General features: G+C 38.7%; 1 pseudogene; it reads right to left on the minus strand.

Moving 5' to 3' along the window:
- Window positions 1–24,507, minus strand: part of LOC115410430 (ryanodine receptor 2-like) — a 244,401-nt pseudogene that overhangs the window by 93,134 nt on the left and 126,760 nt on the right.

A 24,507-nucleotide genomic window follows, 5' to 3' on the forward strand; every position in this document is an offset into this window, starting at 1 on the left:
GATTTCAGCACCGGACAGCTCCTCGGTCACCAGGGCCTCAATCAATGGGTTCAGAACCGGCCAACTCCTGGGTAACCTGGGCTTTATCAGTGGGTTCAGAACCAGACAGCTCCTGGGTAACCTGGGCCTTATTAGTGATTTCAGCACCGGACAGCTCCTCAGTAACCTGGGTTTTATCAGTGATTTCAGAACTGGACAGCTCCTTGGAATGAGTGTTATTACTATTTTTCTTGTAATATTTCTTATATGTTTACATTCTCTTTTTTGCCGCTTTTGGAACCTTAATTTCCTGAGGGATCAGTGAAGTTGTATCTAATCTAATATAATCTCTGTTTTTTAACTGAGAAAAATGTACAAAAATGCAGGAAGGCGACTTAAACACATTATACTAAAACACTATTTTTTTCTGAACAGCAGCTTTCCGGGTGTTCTAGAAAAGCTCCCTTGCACCCAGTATATTAGTGCTGGTAACCATGACAACCAGCTCGTACCTTGGAGTCTCCTCCGCTGAGGACGTTGACCATCACCTCCATGACGGTCTCATGCATCCCCAGAGCTCGCATCAGGTTCGATGCTGGTAGAACACCTTGTTGTTCATGATGTCGCTGTAAAGAACAGTTTACATGAGGCTATAGAACACAGGTGTCAAACATACGGCCCGTGGGCCAAAACTGGCCACCAAAGGGTCCAGTCTGGCCAGTGGGATGAATTTATGAATAAAAGAAATGACACTGAAGATATTAACAACCAAGGATGTTAAAATCATTTTAGTTCAAATTCCACATACATACAAATATGATCTAAAGGGGATCCAGTTAAATAATAACATAATAACCTATAAAAAAGACAGCGACAATTCTAAACTCTGTGTTGAGTTTAAACTAAAATCCAATTCAACTTTATTTCTAAAGCAACATCACGGTTGGCCAAAGTGCTGTACACAAAAAATGAGAATAATAAAACCATGAATAACATTAAAAAACAACAAAATGTGAATGTTTTGTGCATCTGTAGATCTGCTGTGTTCTATAATTCAAATGTAAATATAAGCTGAGGCATAATATTGTAAAATTTCACTTATTTTTCTGAAGAAATTTCAAGTTCTACATGGTTGTTCATGTTATTCTCATTTTTTATGAAAGGATAGTTTGAAAATGTTAATAATTTCATCCTATACAGTTATGTTTTCGTACTAAAATAAACACAATGATTTGGAGTTGTCATCATTTCTGTTATTATCCATATCCTTATCTCCATATCAGACAGAACCTCCTTGTCTGTTTTAAATCCCTTCTTAAAACCCATCTTTTCTCCTTGGCTTTTGAAACCATGTGAGATGTTTGAAGGTATTAATCTATTCTGTTGTTTTATTTGGCATTGGTTTATTGTCTTATTTTTATGTGAATGCCACGTTTATTTAAACCGTTGTACAGAAATGAAATGGTAGTGAAATAAAAAAGCGGTCAAGAAATCCAAACATTTAAATATCAGAAATGAATAGGCTACACACTACTGTGCTGTATGACGGAGTATTATGGCCACATAAGAAAAAAAAAAAGCTTGTCACTACGAGAACAAAGTTGTTATATTTTCGAGAACAAAGTCATTATTTAATGAGAACAACGTCACAGTTAAAAAAAACTCATTCAACAAGAATAAAGTCATAATATTTCGAGAACAAAGTCATTAAGTGTGACTTTATTCTTGTTAAATAATGAGTTTTTTTAAACTACGACTTTATTCTCGTTAAATAATGACTTTGTTCTCGGTTTATTGTTCTTATTTTTTGTTTATTTTTAAATTATATAGCTTTTTATGTTTTTTAGTCTATTCTTGTATTTATTCTTTTATTAGGTTTTATTTATTCTTCTGTACAGCACTTTGGTCCACTGTGGTTGTTCTAAAGTGCTTTACAAATAAAGTTGGACTGGATTATTATTGTGTTGTACATATTATGTAAATGAGTTTGACGCGTCTGTTATAGAACCCTCCAGGAGGATCTGATGGTCGCTTGGTTTCCTCACCCCAGGCCGTCGGATCATCAGTTTCTCCTCCTCCCTCCCCATCCGGACGCTGAGCAGAGACCGGATCTGCCCCAGAGCCGCCAGCAGGTTGATGGTGTCCTCGATGGAAACTGAGTTGATGGTGTAGGTTTTGGAAGAGCCCGGACCTGGACAGACGACACACACAGGAGACACCATCCTGTACCGTCCTGCTGATCTGTACCTGAGGTTTGATTTGAACAGTTCATGCAACGCTGTGAACCCACCTGTCCTCCGATGCCGTCGTACTGCCGGTGCAGGAGCACGAACATGGCCCGGACCAGATCCGGGTCCTCGATGACGGACTCCTGAGCCCAGCGCACCATCGTATCAGAGATCAGCTGCTGTAACGTACCTGAAAGAAAGAAGAACAACTGGACCGTGACATCCTGGAACTCCTGCACATAGAGATTGTGTATACCATATAGACCATAAGACCTCCTGGAAACCCCACATCCACGATATGGACAAAAGTATGTGGACACGTTGAATTCAGGTGTTTCTTTTCTAACAGGGGTCTGGGATACAAAACAACAATGACATAATATAGTTTTATATTGAGATAAATATCATTGCATTGGTTAGTTCAGCTTAAATTGTTATCTTTGTTTCCAAAATGCCTCAGAGATGGTTTTTACAAAGTCACTCAACATTTATTTTGTTGTTTTTTTTTTTTCGTTTTTTTTTTTTAATCCATGACTATGATTTTAAATGTTCTTCCTCTAAATTTGTAAAATATTTTTCCTGCTCTGACTGTAAATGATAATTTTCTGTCACATCTAACCCTCTACTTTCCTCACATCTCACTGAGGAAGAAAAATCTACCGTTAAACTTGAAAGAAATATTGATGTTTTAATCTGAAATCCTCATGAACTAGACATCTTACAGCTGTAGACATGATGTGTCCCAATATTTATGTCAGTATAGTTTATAAACATTTTTTTTTAAAAATAAGTTTATGGTACATTTTCAGTATGGACTACAACCGCTGCTGCTGACAAACAATTATGTCATACTCAGAAATGTTCGTCTGAAGTCTGGACCTTATATGTGCAAATGTCGTGATGTAACTAGTTATAAAACATAACAAATTAAGAGGGAATTAAAACAGGTTGTGGAAATCCACTGGATTTTGGCCCAATGAATCTAAAGATAGTTTGCAGCAGCTGGAGGGTTCAATTCAAATTGTATGAACTATTAAGGTCCAAATACACAAAGAAATGAACCACAGACTAATACAAATGGGGTTAGATAAATAGAGCCCTTTAAACCAAACTAACCCAGAAAAAAAATTGATCCCATAATATACAACTATATTCTGACATTAGTCATTATTTTGTATTCCAGACCCCTGTTAGAAAAAAAAAACACCTGAATCCAACGTGTCCATACTTTTGTCCATATAGTTTATAACAATGCGCAAACATGAATATAGATGTTTAAAGCTCTACAGCTCTTGAATCTGTTTTCCTACATAATTCTTCATGTCCGTGTGTGTGATCACTCACTGGGCATCCGGTCCTTCTTCTCGTTGGGCAGGTTGGCCATCTTCTTCTTCAGATACGCCACCTTCTCCACCAGAGACATGAGTCGACCTCTGATGGTTTCACTGTCTCCCTCTAAGGATCTGTCTTCATCCAACTCTATACCTGACACGGCACACACACCACCACACAGCACTTTCCATTAGCACATACAGAACATCACACCACTGTATGAACACATGGGATTTAAATATTATGGTATGTTTGACGTGGTCCCTGTTCAGGTTCAGTTTACTTTATTCATACCTGTAGCTAAATTTGTTTTGCAGTTAGATGATGATGAAACACAGTGACACCTTATATGAAACCAAACACCCATAAAAACCCAATAAAAAGAAGTTTAACCCTTAGGAGTCTGACAGTATTTCGACCATTTTTTTTGAAAAAATACTTTTGATTTTGCCTTAATATTCTCATTTACTTTGCCTTGTTTTGTATATTTTTTCAGCACAACCTCACCTGTATGACTGTACAGATATTTTTTTCATTTGATGTGCTTTATTAACACACTGAACCTAAACACACTCACAAAACATGAAATCTGCGTAGTAAAAAGTTCGATTTTTGTACGGTTTTTCACCAAAACCATGTTTAATGAACCAATTTTAGAACTAAAATTGAACATAGAAACTGAAACTGCAATGAAAATAAAGCCTATTCTATTCTATTGTATTCTTTTCTATTCCATTCGATTCCGTTCTATGCTATTCTACTCTATTCTATTCTTTTCTATTCTATTCTACTCTATTATATTGTACTTTATTCTGTTCTACTCTATTCTGCTCTTTTCTTCTCTATCTGTTCAATTCTTTTCAATACTATTCTTTTCTTTCTACTCTGTTCTATTATTTTCTATTACATTCTACTCTATTCTATTATTTTCTATTCTACTCTATTCTTTTTTATACTATTCTTTTCTATTCTATTCTACTGTATTCTTTTCTTTTCTGCTCTATTCTATAATTGTCTATCCCAATCCTACCCTACTCTACTCTATTCTAAATGCTGGATGCCAGTGAGGCGCCTGTCGACTTGTTCTTATAGGTCGATTACCGCAGTGTCTCATCAGGTCTTCGTGGAAGTCCATCAGCTGTTCTCGGATGTAGTCGGGACAGGGACACTCCTGCTTCTCATCTTTAAAGTTTAGCAGCATGTTGATCTGCAGCGAAAACACATGTGATCCTTAAAAACTCCAACAGAACTGAAGAAAACCTCATGTATTCCCCTCTTCTACTCTGTCCTATTCTATAGTGCGGTTGCTGTTCTCACCTGTTCCTGTGGAGGAGATCTGAACTCTTTGGTCTTCTTGGCGGTCAGCGCTGCAGACATGTTGAGCGCCAACATCACCTCGTTGTAGCGGAAACGCTGGTTGTCTTGGAGACAGGCCACGAAGTCGTCGGAGAAGGCCACGACCGCCTCGATGCGATGTCGCACCTGACAGTCGCACAGGTACTGAAGCACATGGCACATCTGAAACAAACAAAAACCAAACAAAAAACAATGCAGTAACGCAATAATACTGAACATGAAGGAAGACATCAGAGTATTGGAGACAAATCCAGGAGTGTTCATCTGATTTATTACCTGATTTTTTGTTTGTTTGTTTGTCTGTTAGCAAGATAACTCAAAAAGTTATGGAACGATTTGGATGAAATTCTCAGGAAATGTTGATACTGGCACAAGGAACAAATGATTAAATATTGGTGGTGACTGGGGGGAGGGATGGGGGGGCTGATGAAATTTTCAGGAAATATTCATACTGGCACAGGAAACAAATGATGAAACTTTGGTGGTGATCGAGTGGGGGAAAATTTTGATGAAATTTTCAGGAAATGTTGATACTGACACAAGAAACAGATGATTCAATTTTTGTGGTGATCGGGGGGAGGGACGGGACAGGACGGGATGGGGGGAGGGTTGATTAAATTTTCAGGAAATCTTAATACTGGCACAGGAAACAAATGATAAAATTTTGGTGGCGATCGGGGGGGGGGGGGGGGCACTGATCTGCCTTGGCAGAGGGTGTGAGTGCTGTTCTACTTATAATCAGATTCCTGCAGTTATGTGATTACACTGTTGACATGATCAATAATAATCTGATAACTAATGATCACAGTATCAGTGTGCATGTGCACAGGCTCAGTGACAGTGGAGTTCTATTTCAGCTGAAAACGCAGCCTCTCCACGTCCTCAACAGCTGCTTGTATGGTTGAAAATAGCAAACCCCCCCATCTGCGTCCACATTACATTACCCCCCCCCCCCCCCCATCTATCAGGTGTGACTGCGATGAAAACGGAGATAAAATAAAAAGTGCGAGGGTGCATCACGTGAGCAAGCGTCACCTGGAGCTTTACTGGCTCTGGTAGCTTCATCTGGAGCAGCCCCTCTTTGGGCATGCTCCTCCCCCCGTCCTCCCCGCCTCCTTCCAGCTCCGCCTCCTTCAGCAGCTCCAGCTCCTTGCGCGACTCCTCAGGAGCTTCTCGACCCTCAGAGAACACCGACGGTTCGATGAGCCGCAGGATGTTCTTCAGGTCTCCATTCTTGAAGACCCCCATGATGAGCATGGTGTAGAAGAGCTTGATGAGGGGGACGAACAGGAACTCGGTGCTGCCCCCTATGGGGTCGCGGACGTGCATGCTCCCCTCGCGCACCGCCTCCGTTAGCATCTCGATGGTCTTCACCTTCAGGACGTCCAAGGGGAACTCAGGGCTGTACTGGAAACAGTCCCCGGATCCGGACCCGTTATTGGCGCCGTTGTTCCGATGGGACGAGCCGTTCAAGCATACGAAGTTCGGGGAGGAGAAGTGCATTCTGGGTCGCAGGGAGGTGCTGAGGCCGATGCCGGGGAGGCCGTGTTTTTTCTTCTCGTCGGGAAACAGGGTGATGCTCTTGGTTTCGTCCGTCATGGGAACAATGTACTCGTTGTTCATCATGAGGCGGGCGGTGGCGTAGCCGCTCAGGTGGATGTCGATGAGGAGGTCGTAGTATCCGGCACGAAGTAGACCTGGACATCGCAAACAGAGACAACGGTATTTACGACATGTACTGGACAACATATGTTAGCCTTTTGTCACACACTATATGGACAAAAGTTTGTGGACATGTTGAATTCAGGTGTTTCTTTTCTAACAGGGGTCAGGGATACAAAACAATCATGACTAATGTCAGAATATAGTTTTATATTATGGGATGAATATCATTGCATTGGTTAGTTTAGTCTAAATTGTTATCTTTGTTTCCAAAATGACTCAGAGATGGTTTTCACTTCATTTCTCTCAACATTGCTTTATTTTTAAAATCCATGACTCTGATTTTAAATGTTCTACCTCTAAATATCTAAAATATTTTTTCTGCTCTGACTGTAAAAATAATAATTTTCTACCACACCTTACCATGTACTTTCTTCATATGTCACTTAAACTTTAAGGAAATAGTGATGTTTCTAAACTATATGGACATAAATATTGGGACACATTATGTCTACAGCCATCACATGTCCTGTTCATGAGGATTTGAGATACAAACATCAATATTTCCTTAAAGTTTAAGTGAGATGTGATGAAAGTAGATGGTTAGTTGTGGTAGAAATTTAGAGGCAGAACATGACCGATGACAAATTAACCAATGCAATGATATTTATCCGAATATAAAACTATATTCTAACATTAGTCATTATTGTTTTGTATCCAAGACCTCTGTTAGAAAAGAAACACCTGAATCCAATGTGTCCACATACCTTTGTCCACATAATGTAGATGAGGTGTAAAGGCCTCAGACTGAACATTTTTTTCATGATCTATCTGTAAATAATCATTTTCTACCACAACTAACCATCTACTTTCTTCACATCTCATTTAAACTTGAAGGAAATAATGATGTTTATAAACTATATGGACATAAATATTGGGACACATCATGTCTACAGCTGTATGTTCTGTTCATGAGGACTGTGTGTTATGTATATAGTGTGGATGTATGGCTGTAACTTCCATTTTGTGTAACTTCTGCTGCTGCTGTTGTCTTGGCCAGGACACTCTTGAAAAAAGGGATTTTTATCTCTATGAGCTTTTCTTGGTTAAATAAAGGTTATAATATATAAGAATAAATAATAATAATAATAATCATAATAATAATAATAATAATTAATTAACTAGCCAGCCTTAATTAAAGACAGAGGGGCAGAAGCAGAGGACAGTCACTGGTAGACAATATAATCCTTAGTCTAATTTAACTTCCTTCAAATATGTGATAGAGTCCAAGCACTTGATGTTGTTCACAGAATATGTCCTCAAGACCTGAGCTTTTCCATCTGCATTAATGACTTACATTTGAAAAAGCAGGAGGATTTGAGACTTCCATTCTTTAATATCAGTCTCTTAGCGATTATCATCCAAGTTCCAGTGGACGCTGTATATATTGGTTTGTTTTTGGACACATGCTTCGAAGCTTTGGTGTCAGAGATGACGTCACTAAACGTCCATCCTGAACCCTGTCTTCTGCCTCATTTAGTTTCCAACGTGCTCTTCCTCCTTTGACTTGGTGTGCGTTACCTGGCATGTATTTGTTCTCGATGGCCTGCAGGAGCTGAGCCTCGTCTACGTGGGAGCAGAGGGCGTGGGCCACCCGGTTGGTTTCCCAGAGCGCAGATGGCCGAGTACAGTCTGAGGGTATGGTAGTGAAACTTTAATAAGTCCCTCTGCTCCGACAGCTCCAGGACGTCCACCGACCTACAACACACACACACCACACACACACACAGACTGGGTGAGAACAGGGGAGGGGGAGGGGCCAGGGAGGAGTCGAAGGCCTGGACGTGATGCTGTTACTCCACCTGTTCTCCTCAGGGATGTGCAGAGACATGAACTGCAGAGGTTCGCTACACTGGACCAGCCAGCCATGTCGTCCATTGACTCTGGACGCAGACACCTGGACGACAGACGCAACAGTTAGTCTGGAATCCACCTGGGAGTTTAGACCAGGGTATAATAGTTGGGATTTTTAATTATATTCACTTTTATTGAGTTTTGACTTTTTTTTCTCTAATTCAGTTAGTTTTAATTAGTTATTAAAGCAGATTTGCTAGTTTTTATTAGTTTTGTTTTTTTTCTAAATGCTTAGTTTGTAGTTTTGTTTTAGTATTAGCTGGAGTTTTTTCACATCTTTTATCTTCCTTTGCTGTTGTGTTCAAAGAAATCCCAACTTCAGTGTCCATGTTTCCAGTAGAGTGGGGACGAGAAGTCGACTCTAAACGACAAGTGACGAGAAGGGATCGTGAAGTGCTAACCCCTAACCCAGCTAAAATTGCTCAGAGCAAAATAAATTGATTTCAAATCATCCCACACTGACAAAGATGAAAACAAAGGGAATTTTGTCCATAATTTTCATATGTTTTAGTTAGTTTTGTAAGCACACAAGTTATCATTTTTTCTTTCAATGATATTTTTTATTTACTTCAGTTAACGTAAAAAAATTTTCAATTCTAGTTTTTTTCATTTCGTTAGTTTTCGTTAAGAATAATAACTGTGGTTTAGACCAGGGGTGTCCAAATCCAGTCCTCGAGGGTCAGTATCCTGCATGTTTTAGATATTTCCCTCTTCCAGAACACCTGGCTCAATTAATGATCAGCTCGTCATCCAGCTCTGCAGAACCCTGATAATGATGTAATGATTTCCAGGTGTGGATGGAAGTGGGAAATATCTAAAACATGCAGGATACTGGCCCTCCAGGACCAGATTTGGACACTCCTGGTTTAGACCAAGGGGTGCAGCAAAATAACTAGAGCTGTCAAATGATTCAAATTTTTATTCAGATTATTCACAGGGTTGCTGTGGATTAATTTTGATTAAATATCATTCATTTTCAATCTATATTATTCGCATTTCATTCTGCATGAGCAAACAGAATCAAGAAAGAAGGGAATATATATATATATATATATATATATATATATATATATATATATATATATATATATATATATATATATATATATCACAGTAGAGACTGAAATCCAGTAGGATTCGTAATCCTACTAGGACAGATAGGAATTTTAGTTTGTCCTAGGACAAACTGAAATCCTAACCCTAACCCCTAGGGTTTAGGGTTAGGGTTAGGGGTTAGGGTTAAGGGTTAGGGGGGATCGGGGGGAGGGGGGGGTAGGGTTTAGGGTTAATCTCAGATCCTAATTTCTTGTAGGATTTCAGTTTGTCCTCGGACAAACTAAAATTCCTATCTGTCCTAGTAGGATTACGAATCCTACTGGATTTCAATCTCTACTGTGACATATATATGCACTTAATGTGTTTTATTAAACACCTTCAACAGTTTCAACAAAACACCTTGAAACAAAACAACTTCAACAATTGGGGTTTTTTGTACTCAAATCTTTTGTAAATTGTTTTTGTTCTTCTTATGTTTTATTTTGTTCATATTTGATGTTCTTTTCTTATTTTTTTCCGTTATTGTGTTGATGTTTCTCAAATTATTGAATATTAATAAATGTTTTGTGTATTTGTAGATCCACTGTGATCTGTAAGTTATAATGTTCATGTATAAATGATAAACTGAGGCAGAATATTGTTACAGTTTCGCTTCTGCACACAAGTTGTTTGTGTTATTTAAAGGTTAGTTTGTAGATGTAAACATTTTCATGATGTAATTTTACTTCTTTCACTCAAAAACAGAGAAAAGTTGGGAGTTGACATTATTTAGTGGTGATTCTTCTATTTTTCTTCTATTTTTATTTCAGTGGTCTGGCCCACTTGAGTTCACATTGGGCTGAATGTGAAACTTTGACCCCCCTGGATGTAAACAAGTGGGAGGGGCTACCTTCAGGAAGTGGTTGGGGACACGACTCCAAAGCACCGGAGTGAGGAACTGGACGTGGAGTCGAGGAGGACACTGAGGAACCGGGTTCTTCTTTTCGCTCTTAAACAGACCAGCTGACAGAGGCATCACATTCTGACAGGAAACAGACAGGACACATGAGACGGGCTGGACAAAGACACATGTGGACGTTTAAGGCCTGAACAGGAACTGACAGGACTTCACACCTGTCAGTCAAAAAAAAACCAAAAAAAACCCAGACTTCTGTTGGAAATAAACTTTGTAGGTGTGGACTTTTAGTAAAACGTTCTTCTCCACTCTGTCCAGTGGGTGTTTGGGTCTCGGCTGCATTTATCACTTCAGTTTAATACAGTTTCATACTGAATACTAAACTAACACTTCACTGATCATGTACATGTTCATTCAACCTCAGCGTAAATTCAATAGTTACGATATCAAAACAGAGAAAACTGAAGAAAGTGACCTTTTAAGAAAAATACATCAATAATTGAACAAAAAACAAGTGTCTCCATCCACTGCCATTTATCAAACTACATGAAATATTTTTTTTTATTTATTTTTACCATTTTATGGTGACTTCCAAATTAATTTTTTTTCTACATTTTACATTCCCTAAGTGATTTATTGTGAAGTAAAAATAGTAAAATCTTGAATGAACTGAACATAAAACATGATCATAAAACTCCTCACCTTTATACGCCCCAGCTCAAACTGGAAGACATTGGGGCTCGTTGCTTTGGCAAATACAGCTGGAAAAAGCTTAGTACTGGGTTCCACCTGTGAATAAAAACAACAATTGAATATTTTAACATAATAACAGTAAATAGGCCTTAACTGAACATGTCCTGACACTGAGAAAAAGGCTAAGGTCATAAATAAGACCCTTCAACACTAGTTTGGGTCCAGTTTAACTGATCTTATATGTTCTGTTCTGTAAATTCAAGTGTTGATACTGAATAAACAAACAAACAAGAGAGATGGGATATGAAGATGATAAAAACAAAACCAGTGTCCCTGTGTGTCACCGTCATGTTCTATCTGAATCAACCCCCAGTTGAATGTGTGAGGTTGTCAGGTTCTGTTCTATGTTCCAGTCCTGTGGTCTGGATGCAGATCAATCTAACTATAGAAGTGGGCGGGACTTTCACTGGAGGAGAACTCAACTAGTTCAATCAAAGTCCATATATGACTTCTATCAGTGATCAATAGGAAATATATTGACATCTCCAACCATTTACATGTTATAAATCATCAAAACATGGACCATCATAAATAATAAAGGCACATTTCTAATTGAAAAATTTGTCAAAAATTCAAAAATCCCAATTTCTCAAAACTCTGAAAAAACTTTGCAGACATTGTCACACGAAGATACATATAAAATTTTAAATGAATCTGATCAGTAGTTTCGGAGAAGATTATTGAAATGTAGACACTGGTGACCTTGTGTTTGACCCTTCAAGGTCAGTCAAGGTCCCAAATGAAAGTCCATGTATGACTTCCTATCAGTGATCAGTAGGAACCAAATTGATATCTGTAACCATTGACATTTTATAAATCATCAAAATATGGACCATTATAATATAAGTAAAAATCTAAATTCCTCAAAACTGTGAACAAACTTTGTAGACATTATCACAAGGAGGCTACATATAACATTTTAAATGACCCGACCAGTAGTTTCGTCATAGAAGACACAAACCCACCTTACCATGTCATGACTGAACTGTGTTTTAATGCAGGACACTAATGAAAAGGTGGAAAGTGTAAGAAAACAAAGGACCAATGGAAAAACAAAGAAGACGTAAAAAGGATGGAAAACGGAGGCGGAAAATGAACACTTAAACACAGACGGTAGCTGATCCTACATTTACCTGATAATATGTGCTGAGCTCCTTCCCGTTGGCGGTGAAGGTCAACAGGCCGTTGGTGGTATCAACCAGACAGCCGATCTCCAGGCCGTTGTTGTTGCGGCCTTGACCCGGACTGCTGCTCTCTCCGGCCCACACCATGTAGCAGTTACTGCGCTTTATACTGGAGGGAACACCACAGTTAGAACCACTGGGCTTTAGACCGAGGGACACAAACTGAACCTAATACCTTTATAAATGGACTGCATTAATACGATAAAATTGGGGTTTGACGTCACAGCAGCATCTGCACTGATTCTGTTCTTTATATCAGGGGTATCAAACATATGGTGAACGTGTGAAATGGAAAAATTACACTGAAAATATTTAACATCAAGGGCATTTAGTTTGTTCTAGATCAGGTTCTGCATGCAGACAAAAATGATCCCTATTAAAATACTATCATATGAACCTATAAACAATGAAAACTCTAAGTTTTCTTCTTTCATATCAAATTTTATACCTTTAAAAGAATTTTTAAAAAATATATCCTGAAAAATGGAGACTAAAGATGGAATGAACCGTCACCACACCATCCATCCCTGCTCAGGTGAAAACAACGGACTGACCTCTCATGAACTTTGCCCTTCTCGTCTCCCAGGGTGACAGTGACAGTTCGGACCTTGTGGAGCTCGAAGCCCGGGTCGTACTGATGGAAGTCTGAGGTGACCCAGCCCACCCAAACACTGCTGGGCTCCTGACCTGGGAAGATCCGCACCGAGTAGTAATGCTGCAAGAAAACAGAGGTCGTCATTTCAAAGAGCACCATGAAATTTTAATAAAACAGAGACTTTTAAGGACATTTAAACAAAATGACTCAAGTGGGGTGGATATTTATCATTTAATTTAGTAGCTGAGCTTCGATATGATTGTTAATTAGTTTGAAGCAAATTTCTCTTTCGATAGGGTCTGTAAGAATAAAAGCTAAATAAGGTTTATATACTTCATGAAAAAAGCATCTCATATTCCTTAATGATTGATTTATTGAACCATTGGATACAGAACAGACAATGACATTTATGGAGTAGAACTACAGAAATTCTGCAGATAAAACTAATAAAATAAGTGGATCTGAAGAGGAGCAGTTCAGAAAAAAATGGGCATTCCTGACTTTGCATCACTGACACGATGGAGCCAGATTTCAGCAGAGATGCCCCCCCTCCCGCCCCATTTTCCCGTGGCCACCAGATGATCCGGTTCGATGACCGGCTAGCCCAGCTGCGGAGTTATTATACTTCAGCAATACAGCCTAGTTTGGGCAGTGGTGCCCCCTACTGTCGACACGACAAATCCCGCAGTGGAAAAGGGCAATTAATAATTTAATCGAGCAAATTCTTATCGACAATGAATTGAGAGTTGATTAATTGTTTACATCCCTAATTCTACCCTATCCTATCCTGTCCTGTCCTCTTCTATTCTATTCTATTCTATAGTGTGTGTTTGGTGTATTGCCTTACAGTCGATGCGTGCATGAGGAACTCGTATTCGTCCCTGTCGTCGGCCATCACCTCCTCGGGCAGACGAGCAGATGATGGACAGCTGTTGTCTGGTTTGTTTCTCTTCAACATGAATCTATGGGACAGATTGAGTTCATTAAGTGGAACAGATTTACACTTGAACCCCACTGACCTGGGAGCGTGGGCCGTTCTGTACCTCTGTTTGAGCTTGGACGGCTTCTCCTGGTTGTAATCCTTGTGGTTGTTGAACTCGTCTCTGTCCGGCCCGTTGGGACCGCTGTGGCTGTGAGACGTCTTCATCAGAACCTCGAAATCCGACACCGTTTCAAAGTCTTCCAGCTCCTGCAACACAGGCAGCGTACACAGTAGGACTATATAGAGACAGAGCACATGTCTACTGGTCCACCAGTACTGTATCCAGTGTGTATTATTATTATTACTATGACTTCCATACTTATATTATTTATCTATATAATAAAAGCCAAGTGGCCTCTGTGTGTATGTGTGTCTCTGGATTCACATTAAATCCGTACAGAGCTGACTGCTGCAGTTTGTAATACTTATGTATTTTTGGTCAAGAAAGACAGCAGCAAAAATGGCAAGTTGATAGAACCAATATTTTGGGAGATATTAGTAATTTTGGAATACAATATCCTTACTATCATGTTGCTATGGCCAGAACACTTTGGTGGCGACTACTGGACAAATGTTGTACTGCATGCACGAATACACAACAGCATAAAAACTACCACATCTAGAACCTGTGGATCCACACGAGTCAACGCACTAGTAGTATTTATTACTTATATAAAGTTGCTACAACTACTATTACTATTGTCACTTCATCACAATTTTTTCCTGTGATTATTAAACTATATATACATATAGATAATAGTGTGTATATAATCATATCATAACATAATTACTTAATATTATTATATTGCTTATTATTACTACTACTTTACTATTTCTACTAGTACTTTTTCATGTGCAATGGTCTGTTTTTTTTTTACTACTGTTTTAATAGTTATTGTTTATCTTTTGTCTTACAATATTTCTTATACGTATACATTCATTTTTCTGCTGCTACTGGAACCTTAATTTCCTGAGAATTCTGCCCAAGGGATTTAGTATGAGAGTAAATAATATATGAGAGAAAAGTCAACCTCCTGAATAAAAGCATTTACAAGGATTTAAGTCTGAAACATCTGTTATTTCAAACATTGTCTTGTATCAAACCACAGCCTGAAAAACCAGATTATCAGTCTCATAAAAACCTGCCAACTTCAGTGATTCCCAGTAATTAATGTAAGTTTACAGAGAAGTTCAGCCGATCTGTGTGACATGTAAAATATTCGGATCTATTAATAATCTGTGAAATGTTGCGTAGTACTGCAGGGTTAATGTTTTACCCTCTTTGGTGAGAAGAGGCTGCCATTAGGGGGCGATCTGGAGAAGCTCTCTGCACACTCTATGGGCATGCTGAGCCTGTAGAAGGTAATGTCAGTGTTGCTGTTCTGAGAGCCGAACGACCTCTGGGTGACCTTTAGGCATGGACACGACTCCACGGTCCCGTCTATCCTTGCCACCTGAAAGGAAAACACCAGACACTCTGAGGTCAGTCAGTGAGTGGACGTTAACCCTTTCATGCCCAGTGTCTAACCCTTCTCCACTTGACAAAATTAAGCAGGAGTCGGGGGCTGAGCTGGAAGTCCAGTTTCAAGCTAAATTACAAGTCAATCACTCCTCATCCTGTGCCCGTCTCAACCCAATACAATTTAAGGTGCTACGTAGGATGCATTTATCAAAGCTAAACTGTCAAAATATTTTCCTGGTACTAATGAAGCGTGTAATAGATGTGCCTCTGTCCCATCCCACCTTGCCCATACCTTTTGATCCTGCTCAAGGTTGTCTGGTTTCTGGAAGATTTTTTTAGGATTCTGTCTACAGTTCTAGACACTGATATAACACCTTGTCCACTTATTGCCATCTTTGGAGTCCCCCTGAATTATCCTAAGTTCACCACACAGAAACTAAATGTGTTAAACTCATGGTGTCCGGCCGAGTGGACTTTTTTCATCTAAAGAGGAATAAAAAGACTCAGGATAAAAAAATCTGACCTCAGGTTCTGATACTTCATGCATGAACGGGTTAAACCCATGCGTCGGCGTCACCTCGATGTGCTGGTGGTGGGGGGGGACGGGTACGAACTGGGGCAGCCTCTTGCTGAGCCACATGGTGACGTCGCGGTTCATGTTGACGGCGAACGGCTCGTATCCTTCCTGCAGGCCGCAGATGGTGAAGTATTTCAAGGTGCTGACGTCTTTTCCAAAGTTCATCCTGCCCACCTGACACACTCCCAGACTGCACACAGGGATGAAACCTGAGAGGACGAAAAAAAGGGCAGCAGTAACGAACTTCATCTAGTGTTTTATCAGCCGTCTGTGGTCGACGACAGAAAGGGTCAGATGGAGAATTATGTCACTTTAACACAGCGCTAAAATGATGCAATAGACTTACTTTACTAGAGAAATTAAACATTTCAAAGTCTTTTCTACATATTATGTATGGAGGACTTAACATGCCATATTGAAAAATATATACAGAAATATAAAAATGGCTTGATAAATTAATTAATGTGCCAATACATGATACAAAAACAAAAGGCATTTATTTACTTTAACATTTCATTTTCCGTGCCATTTATTTATTTAAGTCCTTATTTATATTTTTTCTTCTTTAATTTTTATCCCTGCATTATATTTATTTATTTATTTTATTTATTTATTTTTGGTCTGATTCTGAAAATGAAAAAATCTGTTTCCAAAAGGCCTCAGAGACGGTTTTGACTCAACCCTTTCATGCATAGTGGTCACTACAGTGGACAACTGTTCTACAGCTGTTCTATCGTATATTCATGAGTTTTATTGTTTTAGCTGCATATCAGCCAACACAGTGGACACTTGCGCATCATCCCATACAGTGCAACTCATACCGTTACTGTAACTATGCTGTTCTTAATAAACCTGATCTGCAGTGACATGTTTTAGTGTAAATCAACAAACAAAACAGGTTTTTTTTTGCATATTATCTCCATGAAATGAATAACAACTAGTATTAGAGTACGTTAAAATGTGGAAAAACATCTGATTAGCAGCATTAAAAATGTTTTTATTGCATTGTTTTCCATATCATTTTATGATATTAGGTTTTAAATACATGTTTCTTTGCTTCAAAAATTAAATGCATGGGGTCTGGCTGAGTGGACATTTTTGTAACTCCTTACAAAAAAAAAAACAAAACTCAATTGCATTGTTTTTTTCATGCCTAAAGAGGAATAAAAACACAAAGTATCTTGACTAAGGTTCTCATAATTCATGCATGAAAGGGTTAATTTCTCTCAACATTGATTGTTTTTTGTTTTTTTTTATCCATTACTATGATTTTAAATATTCTTCCACTAAATTTCTAAAGTACTTTTCAAATACAAATAAAATGTGTTTTCTTTCCGTGGCTCAGAACTGACCGTCTCCGACTTCGAAGTCCTTAAAGGCCAGTTCGGAGCCCGAGTCGTCGAGCAGGACCTCCCCGTTGAGCGTGAACATCATGGTGTGTTCGTTCAGATCCACCATGCAGCCCACCACGTCCCCGGTCTGCCACGCTCGGCCAAAGTGTTCATTACCCTGATGCCAGCGCTGGACCTGAAAGCACACCAACACAGTCCAGCCTCAACTTACACACTTAACTGAAGAAGACGAGCAGAGGAAGAAGACCCTCCGCCCTCTGTGATTATCTAAGGGCCCTCAGAGGTCCTTAATCAGAGCCTCACTTTATCTGGAGGATGAGCATTTGGACCAAGTGTTGAATGAGCACATGTTCAGTCTGAGGCCTTTACAACTCATCTACACTATGTGGACATAAGTATGTGGACACGTTGAATCCAGGTGTTTCTTTTGTAACATGGATCTGGGATACAAAACAATAATGACTGATGTCAGAATATAGTTTTATACTGGGATAAATATTATTTCATTGGTTAGTTTGGGTTACATTGTTATCTTTGTTTCCAAAATGGCCCAGAGATGGTTTGGATTTAAATTCTCTCAACATTGAATTTCATTTTTTTGTTGTTTTTTTGTTGTTGTTTTTTTAATGACTATGATTTTAAACGTTCTTCCACTAGATTCCTAAAATATTTTTCCTGCTCTGACTGTAAATAATACTTTTCTACCACAACTAACCATCTACTTTCTTCACATCTCACTGAGGAAGAAAAATATACCACTAAACTTTAAGGAAATATTGATGTTTGTTGTTATGTTAAATCATGTTAACATGGGTCTGGGATACAAAACAATAATGACTAATGTCAAAAAATATAGTTTTATATTGGGATAATATCCTTGCATTGGTTAGGTGGTCATTGCTCATGTTCTACCTCTAAATTTCTACCACAACTAACCATCTACTTTCTTAACATCTCACTTAAACTTTAAGGAAATAATAATGTTTTTATCTCAGATCATCATGAACAGGACATCCGACAGCTGTAGACATGATGTGTCCCAATACTTTTGTCCATATAGTTTATAAACATCAATATTTCTAGAAAGCTAAATAATGTTAGCTTGTTTAGCACCCCTTGCTGGCAAACAAAGATGGCTGGATTTTTGTTTTTTAATGTTAATAATGTTAACTTGACGTTAGGTGTTTGTGTGCCATTTGATACTGAATACATATTGTAAATTGTTTAAAAAAAACACTAGCATTGCTTTCAGACATTTCTTTTCATTCTTTGCTAGCCAGGGTGTGCTAAACTAGTTAATGTAAGCTAGCATCTTAGCTTTGAGTACATGAACTATATAGACAAAAATATTGGGACACTTTATGGCTAAAGCTGCAAGTTCACGCTGATTTGAGATAAAATCATCAATATTTCCTTAAAGTTGAATGGAGTTTTTTCTTCCTAAGTGACATGTAATTAAAGTAGATGGTTAGTTGTAGAAAATTATTATTTACAGTCAGAGCACGAAAAATATTTTAGAAGTTTAGACAAAGAACATTTAAAATTATTGTCATGGATGAAAATACTAAATGTTGAGAGGAATTCAATAAAAACCATCTCTGAGGCATTTTAGAAGCAAAGATAACAATTTAAACCAAACTAACCAATGCAATGATATTTATCCCATAACATAAAACTATATTCTGACAGTAGTCATTATTGTTTTGTATCCCAGACCCCTGTTAGAAAAGAAACACCTGAATTCAACATGTCCACATACTTTTGTCCACATCGTGTATGTGTCGTTACGTAGTGAGACTGAATTACTGCCTTTACTCATAAAATTAAACAAACATCATTCACCTTAAAGCCATCAAAGACAAAAGCCTGGTCATCCGATCCCAGCTCCTGGTCTGGAAGGCACCCGGGTCTGGCCCAGCCCACCCTCATCTCTCCTGCCGTCAACACCTGGAACAGGATGGACTCATTTCAGTTACAGTTAAACTTCATGTGAGGTCGTTCTGCTGATCGTTACTATCAGACTTTTCTCACCTCTAACTCAAAGTACCACTTCCCGACGTTGACGCAGTAGGTTTTCTCAGCTCTGAAAATGCGGAAGCGCTCGGCGGACATGTTACTGATGTCGGACTGAGCCGCTGGTGAAGAGGGAAGACAAGTAGAAGAGTTAAAAACTGATCTGGGATCTGCTTCCAGATCAGATCAGTCTTTCACAGGCTGTTTTTATTTAAAGGGGCTACATGTAGCATTTCTAGTTTTATTAGGGTGTTTAGAATAAATATCTGTGAAGTTCTAGCACATGAACTGGATTGTACAGATATGAACAGAATTTATTTAGAGTGGGGATTTATATGACCACTAGAGGGAGTAGTGAGTCACTATGTCTATTTAACATGGTGAAGAAAACTAAAACTGCACTGCAAAAATCAAAATTTTACCAAGTGTATTTTTCTCATTTCTAGTCCAAATATCTCATCACACTTAAAATAAGACAGAATCACCTAAAGAGTAACTTATCAATGAGATATAAGAACTTATTTTTAGAAAATAGATCTGGAAAATCTAATTTCAAGAAATCTTACCAAGATAATTTTCACTTGTTCCATTGGCATATTTTTTGGCTTAATTTAAGATTTTTTTTTTTTTTTTTGCTTAATTCAAGCAAAAAATCCCCCAGTGGAACAAGTGAAAATTATCTAAGTTCTTATATCTCACTGAAAAGTTCCTCTTTAGGTGATTAAGTCTTATTTTAAGTGTGATGAGATATTTTGACTAGAAATGAGAAAAATACACTCGGTAAGATTTTGATTTTTTTTCCAGTGTGAGGCTGAGCTGAGGATGAAAACCAGTAAGAAAACAACTCTCTCACCAACTTTGAGCTAAAATTATCATTAGTGTTGGGATGAGAACCATAAGAAACAACTTTAGAGTCAAAGAAAAGAAGTGATAAAAATAGAAGCTGTTGTTTTCTCCACTGGACTCAGCTGGAAATGTAAAGAATGGAGTTTGATGATTAAATGTCAGAGTTTCTTCTACGTGTGAGTTTGATTCTGAGGCATATGAAGGTATAGAGTTATTATGGGATGTTCTTATTGTTGCTAAGTTACTGTTTGTTGATCCACGGTTCAGACTAAACTGAGATAGTTCTGACCATGGTTCAGTTTTACTTAATTTCTAACCTTGTTCTCGTCTCATTTTTGTCTCATTTTCATCTCATTTTTTTCTCAGGTTTGGTCTCATCTTTTGTTTTGCTTTTGTCTCACTGTTGACTCAGTTTAACTTTCATCTTTCTTTTAATTTTCATCTCATTTTCATCCACGGTTCAGACTAAACTGTGACAGTTCTGCCCGTGTTTGTTGGATTCAAACAGACCTTTAGTTCAGCTACTGACAACACAAACCAAACAGAAAACAGAGGTGATTAGTGGTTTTACTGTGGCTGTTTTCAGTCTAAAAACAAAGCTAAGCTAACAGAGCTAAGCTAACAGAACTATAATGTAAACTATCAGCTGAAGACAAGATTATAAGACACAGAGTTATTTTAGTGACTGTTTAAATAAACGTCTATGAGTTTCAGTTTAAAGAAGAAAACCTTTTAAAACCATAATACAGATGTGGAAACAATGACTTTTATCCTTTGTTCAGTGACTGATACAGTCTGTGGAAACACTGGGTTTATTCGTTGGTGGTTTTGGTCCTAACTGTGTCATTGTACCAGACTTTACCACTACTGGTCAGAGTCTGGAATATCGATACTATATATAATCACCTTTAAAGTGAGACCCGAGGGTTAAATTCATGTAGATCATATCAAAGTTAAATGTGTGTTATACCGTGGTCCTGGTCAGGAGCCTCCAGGTTGTATCCATAGCCCAGCAGAGTCCGGACGGCCTCTCTCAGACTGTCTTTGTTGGACTTCTTGGTTCTCTCGTCCAGCAGAGTATAGGGAACCAGACGAGGGTTCCTACGGTTCTTCACATCCTGTGTATATGAGGAGTGGAACAAGTGAAAACACCTACTACCTCAACCAAAAACAAAGCATACAACCTTTATCAGTAACCTCTATTAAAGTTTCAAACAATCAGCGTCATCCACCATCTGTTAATCTGCCTCCGGTCCAGACATGGGGGTTTAGCCAACAGACTTTTCTGATTTTATTTCCCGTTTACATGTTTTCCTCTTCCTGAACTGCACTGGCTTTCATTCCTCAAAATGGTTAGATCTCTTTTTTCTCCTTAAATCCGGTGATTTTATGACAAGCTGCAAAATTAATCAGGAAAAGTGTTCAACATACACTATATGGACAAAAGTATGTGGACACGTTGAATTCAGTTTCTTTTCCAATAGGGGTCTGGGATACAAATCAATAATGACTAATGTCAGAATATAGTTTTATATTATGGGATAAATACCATTGCATTGGTTAGTTTGGTTTAAATTGTTATCTTTGCTTCCAAAATTCCTCAGAGATGGTTTTTATCAAATTTGTCTCAACATTGATTTAGTTTTTTAATCCATGACTATGATTTAAATGTTCTACCTCTAAATTTCTAAAACATTTTTCATGCTCTGACTGTAAATAATAATTTTCTACCACAACTAACCATCTACTTTCTTCACATCTCACTGAGAAAGAAAGATCTCCCAATAAACTTTAAGGAGATGTTGATGTTTTTTATCTGAAATCAGCGTGAACAGGACATCTTACAGCTGTAAACATGATGTGTCCCAATATTTATGTCCATATATTTTATAACAAGAAAAGCACTCGGAGAGCGCAGACCTCTGCCAAAGCAGATCAGCCCCCCCCCCCCTCCCCGATCAGGTATTGTGATCACTTTGCTTTGTGTGTTTGCGTGCGTGCATGTGTGTGTGTGTTTGTTTGTTTGCAAGATAACTCAAAAAGTTATGGACGGATTTTCAGGAAATTTTCAGGAAATGTTGATACTGGCACAAGAAAGAAATTGTTAAATTTTGGTAGTGATTGGGGGTGGGGGGCACGAGGGCCCACTGATCTGCCTCGGCCAAGGTCTGTGCTCTCCCAGTGCTTTTCTTGTTTGTTCCTTGTGCCAGTATCAAAATTTCCTGAAAATTTCATCGAAAACCGTCCATAATTTTTTCAGTTATGTTGCTAACTAACCAACAAACAAACACATAAACAAACCCTGGCAAAAACATAACCTCCTTGGTGGAGGTAAAAATAATAGATATAAGGTCACAATCACCTCTGAGGATAAACAATGAAGCTAATGTGGAAGTGTCAAAACCTGTAGTTCCTCAAACGGCCACTTGAGGCACCAGAAACAAATCAATACCCATAGACCCCCATGTTAAAAAGTCCAAATTTACAGAGAATTAAATGTTTTTACACTCTGGTGGACAACACTTTTGGTCTCTATTAGGGATGCACCGATACCACTTTCTTCCAGACCGAGTACGAGTACTTACATTTGAGTACTTGCCGATACCGAGTACCGATACGAGTACTTAATAATCCCATTCCAGTTCTTAGTTACTTTTGTAAATGTGCTTTATTGTCGTTGTCATTAGTCTGACTGAAACAAAGTGCTGCTACTGACATTTAATGTGTTAAAATGAGCGTTTCTCAATTAATCCACCAGGGGGCGCCGCTCTGAATTAACCATACTGGACAAATACCACGAAGAAGAGGAAAGTTTGTTGAGAAGAAGAAGAAGAAAGTCAGTAATAACAAACATGGAGACGACAGAGGGAACACTAATGTGATACTAATATTGCAGCGTTTTCACTGGTAAGGTTTAACAGCTTAGCTTCAGCAGGAAGAGAAAAAAAGAAATGAGTGATAAGTTTCATTTTCACTTCTGTTGGCGGCGGTCTGCACCGCTCCGTACACCCGCTGGTATTCTCATTCTGTTTACGCATTCGCGAGCACCTGGAAAATGGATGGAATGTACGCAGAGGACAGACAGAACGCTGCGTCCGTATCTGTCTGTCTTTAACGTTACTTGCAGTCAGCGTTACTTTTTTCACCGTCATTTATTTTGAAAAATCTCCACACTCTTCACACTCCACACACATTATTCCTCCTCCTCGTACCTGCTGCACTGAACTGTGAATGTCACACAGCCGTAAGTGGTATCGGTGCATTTGTATCGGATTACTTTTATGAGTACGAGTACGAGTACACACACTGAGTATCGGAGCTGATGCCGATACTCGTATCGGTATCGGTGCATCCCTAGTCTCTATAGATAAATTCCTCATTCATTAAATCTGTACAAGGTCAATTTTCCCATAACTGACCCTTTTAAATGAATAAAACTGAATTAAAATGAACTGATTCCATGTTGTGTATTAGTGTGGCCATCACGTAAACTGGATGTTCTGTACCTGTTGGATGCCATAGGTCCAGCCCTGGCGGATGCGATCTCGTGCCCAGACGTTGTGTGCGTTTTCAGCCAGTTTGTCCACCATGGCCTCCTGAGTGGACGTCAGTTTGATGTGATTCAGGTCCAGAGGGGCAGGTTTATACCCACTGGACAGCTCATATCTGCACAGACACAGATGTGGAGTTAGATCAGAAGTAAAAACTGTAGGTTCATATGATCACATGACCTCATTGCGGTACAGCTGAGGTGACTTACGTCGGTGACAGTTTCATGCTCCTGACTTTTTCAACAGCATGTTCGTCTGCGAGGCCGACATGGCAACCCAAGGCCAGGAGAGTTCTGTACAGACACATGGACCAATGAAAAGCAAGCATTTAGACCAGGGAGGGGGTCAAACTCATTTAGTTCAGGGGTCACAAAGAGCCCAATGTGATCCCCAGTAAGTAAAATAACAGGAATAATAAACAAAACTTTTGTCCTTGTTTTAGTGTGAAAGTTAAATTACTTCATGAAAATGTGAATAACTTGCGAGGCCAATCATTATCATGAGTTCTGGGACTGTCCAAAGATGCACCATTATTGGAGTGGTATCCACGGGACTTTAATATCGGTCTTTAAGGTTCATATTACCTATAACTTTGTAAATCTACAGTATATCTTGGGGACGTCGTTGTACTAGAACGGAGGGAGGATACAAAATTATGACAGGCATTTTCAGCAGCCAGCAAGAAATCTATTACAAGAAGATGGTTAAACCCAACTCCACCAACAGCAGAAAACTGGTATGAGATCATCTGGTAAATGTTCAAAATAGAA

This window comes from Sphaeramia orbicularis, chromosome 19, assembly GCF_902148855.1.
Source record: "Sphaeramia orbicularis chromosome 19, fSphaOr1.1, whole genome shotgun sequence".
NCBI classification, from domain to species: domain Eukaryota; kingdom Metazoa; phylum Chordata; class Actinopteri; order Kurtiformes; family Apogonidae; genus Sphaeramia; species Sphaeramia orbicularis.